This window comes from Vidua macroura, chromosome 3 (genome assembly GCF_024509145.1).
Source record: "Vidua macroura isolate BioBank_ID:100142 chromosome 3, ASM2450914v1, whole genome shotgun sequence".
NCBI classification, from domain to species: Eukaryota; Metazoa; Chordata; class Aves; order Passeriformes; family Viduidae; genus Vidua; species Vidua macroura.
This window is the reverse complement of record NC_071573.1, coordinates 62,332,516-62,341,174: the sequence shown is the minus strand read 5'-3', so window position 1 is coordinate 62,341,174 and position 8,659 is coordinate 62,332,516. Positions and strand designations below refer to the sequence as shown.

The 8,659-nt window shown below is 41.9% G+C and overlaps 1 long non-coding RNA gene across 2 annotated transcripts in view; it reads left to right on the top strand.

The window, feature by feature from the left end:
* The first annotated feature begins 3,544 nt into the window (after positions 1-3,544).
* The window catches only part of LOC128805143 (uncharacterized), a 9,954-nt gene continuing 4,839 nt past the window's right edge, over positions 3,545-8,659 (top strand). Inside the window, exons 1-2 of one of the 2 annotated variants that reach the window (XR_008436299.1) lie at positions 3,545-4,017; positions 8,469-8,563. This is a non-coding gene — a long non-coding RNA (uncharacterized LOC128805143). The remainder of the gene's footprint in view (positions 4,018-8,468; positions 8,564-8,659) is intronic. The other variant, XR_008436300.1, reaches the window with a different exon arrangement.

The window sequence follows — 8,659 nt, the reverse complement described above, 5'->3', positions numbered from 1 at the left end:
ATTGAAAATGACACTTCAATTGCAGGAATTAAATTATTAAAGTATTAAATTATTAAATTATTAAAGTGTCATTCTAGAACTTTGGAAGTAAAATGGGTCCGATGAGCAGGCAAGTGGCTGAAGAAGGCAGTGAAGGGTACTCAGGAAAAGGAGGAATTCAACTGCCTGTCATCAGTTTTAAGTTGTGTCCACTTTTATTCATGGAAATGGGTTTCAAAACTGTTCAGCCCTGAATAGGAAAATGAGCAATCTAAATGGCTACTTGCCATCTAAAGGGCAGAGGAAAACATGGGAGGTGAATGACTTTCCCAAAGTCAAGCTGTGAGATAGCAGAAGAGCTAAGGGGAAAGCAGATCCCCATGGCACAGTGTTGAGCATCCTGACCTCCACTACCTCCAGCAGCCAGGCTGCTGCAGGGGTCATTCTCAGGATGAACAGCAGCTGGGCAGCTGCCTCCCATCCTCCCCAAATGAAATGTCTGGCCCTGCTGGGTTCAGAGGCTGCTGCCTTTGCTTCTGGTCCAGCAGTGAGAGTTTATTTCTCCCGCTGCACAGAACAGACTCTTCCAGGTACAGTCTTTTAGGAGGATAAAATAGACATCACTCTATAAATAATGGCATTTGCCCCCAGCCAGGGCAATATAACCACCTCTGCAGAGGGAAAAAATTCAACCCCTTTCAGAAATCTGGGAGATGGCAGGTGTTAGCCTGTTTAATAGGAGTAATAAAAATAATTACTTCTGTTAATATCAGGTATCTGATTTCCAGTGTTGAACAGGAAAAGTGCAATACCTGCCATTTTAAATTAGTCTGTCATGTTTTCATTCCTTCCTTACCCCTGGGATTTCAAAAATCTTGATGAAATATGTGTTCACTCTTCAAATATTTCCTGAGGCCAGTGAGGTCCATATGTTCTTAGGAAAAAGTTTTTCGCTCTGTGGATTGTTCCTCATGACATTTAAATTTTCTGATTTGTATATATCGGCAGCACAAAGCTAGAAGATCATGGGGTTTTCCCCTCACAAATATAATGCTATATTTATAATGCAGTTTAAAGGCAGCAAGAAAGCAATACAGTATTTTATAAAGATTAGGCAGAATACTTCAGTGTTTGCATTGTGATTGCAGCCATGGCTCCTAAATTTCAGTGTCATTGCCAAGGTAAGAATGATATTTTATTTAAACTACTGCTGAACATATGGTGTAATTTATGCCCCAGACATCCATAGAAGAAAGAATTTTCTAAGTCTAATTTAAGCTGTTAGCGAGTAGACAGCAAAAAGATGAGACCTCACTGTTTTTACTAGCTAACAGTGCTGGTTTAGATTAAAATAGTTAAGGGATGTATTTTTTTAAGGAAAAAATTCTGCACGGATTTGTACAGAAACCATGACTAATGAAAGTGTAGATCTGTATCCTTCCTCTGCTGTCAGATCTTGCCCATGACATCATCTCAGTTGTCCTCAGCTACCCATTGTACATCACATCCCGTGACCTTTCCCTCTACCAGTATTTTTTGATGAAAGTATTATTTGAATAGGTTGGGGTAGGTTATGTGTGACAGGGAACGAACATGTCTCTATTCCTCTCTGCATGTGCTGGCAATCATTCCCTCTTTTTCTTATATGGAAGATGAAATTGAGCTGAAGTAAAATTCCAATTTAACTTCATTCCTAAAAAGTGGCAAACAGTACAGGAGGCTTTGATTCTAAAATAATCACTCTGGGGATTATTTTAGTTTTCACAAGAAACAGGAACTGAGAGAGTACTTTAGAAAAGAGGCTTATTTTTTAAACAATTTGAATATATTCCAGCTCTTAGTCTTGTCTTTTCTTTCCTTACCTTTCCAGTACCAAGTTAGGACAAAGAAGAGAAGATGAAAGCCACTGTGCAACTAGAAAGTGATGACCTGATTGCCATAACTGAAACTTAGTGGGATAAATCCCATGACTGGAATGTGGCTTTTGATAGCTACAGGCTGTTCAGGAGGGACAGGAGAGGAAGGAGGGGCGAATGGGTTGCCCTCTACATCCAGAAATGGATAGAGTGTGAAGAGCTGCCTCTGAAGAGCAGCAGACTGAAAGTTTATGGGTGAGAGACAGAGACTGAGGCAACAAAGGAAATCCTGTGTCTTTCTACTACAGGGAAAGAGTGCAAGAGCTCTCAATCCCCATGCACAAGAAATTGGGCAAGAATGGCAAGGGACTGGCATGGCTGAGTAGAGACCTGCTGGCCAAAATAAAGGAAAATAAGCAAATGTGCAGGCAGGGGAAGCAGGGACAGGCACCCTTGGATACACAGAGGGATGTTTCTCAGTTGTGCAGGGATGGGATAGGGTCAGGAAGACCAAGGTGCAGCTGGGGTTGAACTTGGAAAGGGATGCAAGGAATAACATGAACAGCTGCTACATATATGTTAATCAGAAAAGGAAGATGAAAGAAAGCGTACCCCCTAGATGGACAGACTGACAAACTGGTGACAATTGTCAAGGAGAAGGATGAGGTACAAACCAATGTTTTTTCTTCAATGCCCAGTTGCAGATGGTGTCCCTCAGGGACTCATACTGGGACCAGTACTGTTTAATATCTTCATCAATGACATAGGCAATGGGATTGAGTGCACCCTTACCAAATTTGAGACTACATCAAGCTGGGTAATGTTATTGACATGTCTGAAGGACAGAATGCCATCCAGAGGGGCCTGGACAAGCCCAAGGGTGGGTACCTTGGAACTGCTTGAGGCTCCACTAAGCCAAGTTCCAGGTGCTACACCTGGGTTGAAGCAATCCCAACCAGAAACACAAGCTGGGCATAGAATTAATTGAGAGCAACCTTGCTAAGAAGGACTTAGGTGAATTCTGGTGAACAAAAAGCTGGATGTGACCTGGCAATGTGAGCTGGCAGCGCAAAAGGCTAACTGTATCCTGAGCTGCATCTGAAGCAGTTTGCCCAGCAAGTCAAGGGAGGTGATTCAGCCTCTCTACTCTGCTCTGGTGAGACCCCACCTGGAGTACTTTGTCCAGCTTTGGAGCCCTCAGCACAGGAAAGATGTAGACCCTTGGAAAAGATCCAAAGGAGAGCCAAGAAGATGATCAAAGGGCTGGAGCACCTCTCCTGTGAAAGCAGGCTGATAGAGTTGGGATTATTCAGCCTGGAGAAAAGAAGACTACAGCCTTTCAGTATTTGGAAACAGCTTATAAGAAAGATGGATACAAACTTCTTAGCAGGGCCTGTTGCAACAGGACGTGGATCAATGGGTTTAAACTAAAAAATGGGTATATTTAGAGAAGATATAAAGATATTTTTTATTATGAGAGAGGTGAAGCATTGGCACAGGTTGCCCAGAGGAGAAGGGAAGGTTCAGGTTGCTCAGAAGTCACCAGACGAAGTTCAGGTTGGACATCAAGAAGAATTTCTTCACAGAAATGGTTGTTAAACTTTGGAATGTACTGCCCAAAGAGGCAGTGAAGTCACAATCCCTGGAACTGTTCAAGAAACAACTGGACATAGCACTTAGTGTCATGGTCTAGTTGACCATGGCTGGACTTGATGATCTAGAGGTCTTTTCCAACCTAAATGATTCTGTGATTCATAGAAGTGGTAGATACCTCATCCTGGAAACCTCCAAGGCCAGGAATGGGGATGGGGCCCTGAGCAAACTTATCTAGTTGCAGGTGTCCATGCTATTTGCAGAGGGGTTAGTCTAGATAACCCTTAAAGGTCCTTTCCAACCCAAGTTATTCTGTAATTCTGTGATTCTATGACTTGAGCCTGAGTATTTCATCTTAATGCACTTCTTAACTCAGCTTTGTAGATGGCCTTTAGAGCTACAAAAGTTAACTTCACTCAAAGCTTGATCCAGCTACTTGCTTCCACCAGAAAATAGATTTAAGTGTTAGCACTTGCTCATATTAGAGAGCTAGATAGGGATCTGCAATACAACAGACTCTGCTAGAGGAAAGCTTTATGCAAAATTGTGATGTTAATCATTCAAAGGGAGATGCTAAAGGTGAGAACAGGTAGGAATGGACACAGGAATTCTTCTGTTCAGACAGAACTTCTAAGGTTTATCTTATTTGAATGTTTCTTAGTTATGTAGAAAATGACATTACACATGCATATATTGGAAAAAAGATCTAATTTATGTTCTCCACTATGCTATTTATTTGCATTATTCAGTGACCACACCCTGTAGTAGGTAAAGTGATGAGAGGTCTCCACAAAATGACACAGCAGGGCATCCTGGCAGCCTGGGGAAGAAGGTTGGGCATAAAACACAGCAAAACAGAGCTGTCTGAGTTGGCCACACCATAAGAGGTATCCATGAAACTGCCCTCTTGTGCACACAACAGGTCAAGGGCTGGATTTGGTGCTGTCCTCACGCTCCAGCACCCCTAGATATGCCCCTAACTTCCTGAGCTTCTAGCCCATTCCCATTTGCAGGCTCACTGGCAGCCATCCTCCTGCCTATCCCCATCATGGGCTCAGGGAAGCACCAGGCAGGGCACTGCCATCTTCATCCTGGGGGAGTTCAGCCAAAATGACCAGCACGACAGGGTAGCTCAATGTTTCTAAATTCTGTTTTGTCAAGTGAGACTGTTCATAAAAACAGGTGTAGTGTTTCCTCCTGTTGTTTAAAAGAAAACTCACGTGTTACTGTGGCTTATTTCCACTAATCTTTGCAAAGTGCTTAAGTTTCATGTTCAAAGACATTAAGCACATGTTTATATCCAATTCAACACCATTATTAAGGATTTTCAAAAGGATATGAGCAAAGCCAATAAATCTGGAAAGCAGCCGTTTGACAAGTGCTATGACTGGCAGTAAGGACATCCAGCAATAGCACAAACAGAGCTGTGATATTTTCCAAGCACTGTATGGTAACACCAGACTGCATCAGTAGGTATTGTTATTACTCCAACACCCTGTGGGCCAGCAAACTGTCTCTTTCTCACAGCGGCCAGAGAAAAGGTCTTTTTTTCTCAAATTACACTGTTGAATGAAGGGACTTTCATTTTCACTAAATTCTCCGGTTCACTGTTGAGCAGCTCCATCAAAGGTGGTTTTGCTCAGGTACCAGAACCAAGAGAAGAGAGATGTGACATCCCATTAGCTATGAGAATGAGTCCAGACACTATCTTCCTGATGCTGCTCTGCATTCTTTTTTTTTTTTTTTCTATTTGTTCCCCCACCCTTATAAATCTAAATCTTCTTTGAAGCCTTTAAAAAAGGTCATTTTGTTTCTTTAATTTGTTCAAAATTCTAATGCATAGGATAGGTTTTTTGAGTTCTTTATCCTCAAATTCTGTGTGTACAGAGCAAGAGCAAGACACAGAGATGTGTCTGTGTCTGAAGCAGATGAACACCTGCAGACGTAGGGAGTCTCCCAGCTGCCATTTCACACAGTGCAGTATGTGTGAAATGGTCACATTTCAAGAGAATCTGCAGTTTATTTATGCCAAGTCCACCGTCTTTTAGAAAGTTTGATTATTTTAAATCCTAGCATGTGATTATATTATTTTTATCTCTTATAGACTGATGGAGACCCCAAATATCTTCGCAAATGAAACATTGATGTCGATCTGGGGTAGGCCAGACCTGTCTCTGTCAAACCACCTTGGCTCTAAAGCTGAGAGAGAGAATAATGGTTCAAGTCTGTCATGAGATGGCAGTTTCTCTATTTGTTTCCCTTGCTTTGAGGAGTGGGGGTGAATCTGAGGCTTTGTTCTGACAGTGAAGGGCCGATAGTGTTAAAGCCATTTGCAAAAAGACTCTTCCAGCCTAAAAAACCTGAGCTATTCTCATGCTAAACTTCTCCCCAGCAGATTCTGCCAATAATGACAAACTATGTGAAATTTGTGGTGAATTTGTGATGTGCAGAAAAGTCCACCAGGGACTAATTTGACACCATCAGATACAATTTTGCTTTATTACCCTAAGGCAAGATTTAAACTAGTTTCCAGGGGTGAGAGGTTATTCCATTAATCGAGGGTGCTTGCCCCAGCAGGCTGCCACCTAGACAGTCTGGGGCATCATTAAATGGATGTATTTCTCCTGTTTTCTTGGTCTTTTTTGGGGTTTTCATTTTAGGGTGGCACTTTCATTCTTAGTCTTCAGATAGACACCTCTTTTCATAGTCAGATCAATCTCTACCAAAGCCTTTCCGGCAGCCTGTTTTTGCAGGAGAAAACTAAGAGTTAGGCTCAGTCAGCTCATCAAATTCAGTTAACCCTGTGCTGTCTGGAGTGGAGGATGAGGAGAGCAGGGATCTTCAATGTCTTCAATGAAGCTCAGATAACATAGCGAGGCAGAAATGAGTGAGAGTATGTGGAACACAGAGGCAACTCAGGCTCTGTAAGGCAGTGCCAGCCATCCCAAAACAGAGCCACCTCTGCACACGCTTATCCCATAAGTACCTGGGCATCTGGGAAGAGATGAGACCTTTAGCACAGGGCCAGACTCAGCTAAGCCTTCATGTGACCTGGTGCCTTCATGTGACCTTGTGCCTGAAGCACTGCAACCTCTGGTGTCTTGGCTCAGCACAAGGCTCTCCAAGTGGTCTCCCTGCAGGACCAACTCAGGTCCAGCAGAGCTTCCCAGCTTGGAAGTTATCATCAAGCAAAGCAGCTACCTGGCTTCTGGATCCCAGCAGGCACTGGAAGAAGTAGAGCCCTATTCTCATGAGACTACCCCTGGGTAACAAGCCTTTGTCATAGTGTCTCTAACCGTGGCACAGCTACCCTGCCAGCCACATAAACTGCACACCACTAACCTAAATTGTGCAGATGTTAATGCTGAACAACACTGGGAGGGATTGCAGAATCCTGTCTGATACCCATCTTATACTCATTCTGGAGCCAGTTCTACCAAATCCACCACAAAATGTTAATTCCACAAGTAAGAATGGCATTTGCAAGAGTTCAGTCTGTTAAGCTTTTTTACCCCCCTTTTGTTTCTTCAGAGTTTTCCTTCAGCTTCAACTTGAAGAAAGTTGAGTTTAGTTTTGTTCTATGTCTTTGTGCCACTCCCTTTCACACAGACATTGACTGCCAGGGAACATATTGCTTGTGTGAGATTTTGCAAAGGATAGCAGAGCTCCTCAGTGGTTTTGGTAATGAGCCAGAAAAGCAAGGACAAAAATCTTGAGAACTTTACTCTTTAATCCTGGGTAGGAGACAGGATCTTAAGGTTCTGTGTGTAAGTGGTTTAGTTGAACCAGGAAACTTTTGGTGCTGCAGAGACATAACAGCCCTGAATATTGCAGTGTTTGTCTTTGGCAGTAATTTGGAAAAGGCACTGCAGAGGCAGGAACAAGAATCCCCAGGAGAGCAGATGCAACGTAATCTGCCCCAGCACAACATTCTCTGTGGTTTTAATAGCTGGCATAAATCCCAACTAGTAAGGTAGTTCCACCTCTTTTAAAATGCCTTTTTAGTTGTCAAGAAGAGCTGTTAAGTGAATTCAAATGAGCTAGTATTAAGAAGTGAAATAATATTTATATAGGGCTTGGATAGATTTGACTTCACCTCTTTAACTAAACTGGGTGAAGGCAAAATGTTGGAAACTGATGATCACTGAAAAATAATCTGGATGAGGAATGCTTATTAATTTTAACTTAATTATCTATCCCTAAAGGGTTTTTAATATTGTTTTTTATATATGTGGAAATTCTTGTCTTGAGGCAGACAGCTCTGCAGTGTGGATCACCTGAGAGTACAAATTTGGGCCACAGTACTTGTGATGACAGCACTGCATTTCTACCATTAATTAGCATCTTGTGGAGCTAATGTTAATCCACTGTCCTTCAAAAACTGCTCAACAGCCCTGATTTTTTGCCACATGTTCTCTGCCTTTTCAGTCCTCCAACGCCCTGTGGGAAGCAGACCCCATTGCCATGTAAGAGTGCTTGCAACACACTCCTCCACAGGAAGAACAGGCTTAAATGCATCTGCTTTCAAGATCAGCAATTTCTTTGAAGGAAGAAAAAGAAAAAGAAAAAGAAAAAGAAAAAGAAAAAGAAAAAGAAAAAGAAAAAGAAAAAGAAAAAGAAAAAGAAAAAGAAAAAGAAAAAGAAAAAGAAAAAGAAAAAGAAAAAGAAAAAGAAAAAGAAAAAGAAAAAGAAAAAACCCTAAAAAAAGCAGAAAAAATCCAAGCAAAAAAAGCCATTTAAACTGAATTACTGACACTATTATTTTCACCTCTCCACAACCTAGCTATGACTTCCAGTGCATCCTGAGTTAAAAGTTCATAATTCCAGCTGAACTAAATGGGAGTATTTACACAAGAATTGTGTTGCAATACCTAATAAGCTTGGTTGTGGGGAAATCTCTTTTGCTGTGTCTGTACTGATTTTATTCTAAAGAGCATTCCCACTGCTGCAGTTCCACCAATAGGTAGGAATAATAGAAACACTGCTGTGACTGATCACTGCTAATTCAACAACCATATGTATCTTCTATTCATGGCCCAGGGCAGATTGCAGTGTTTGCGTGTTGGTGGCTGCTGCTGCCTTGTCCATCACTATCACAACAGGAGTTCTGCTGGAAAGCAACTCATAAGAAAAATGTAAGAAAAATGAGATTTTCATCAGGTCCTCTCTGTCTCCGCTTTCTTCATGGACACGACATAAAAATGATATTTCTTGAGGTCACTGTGAAGACT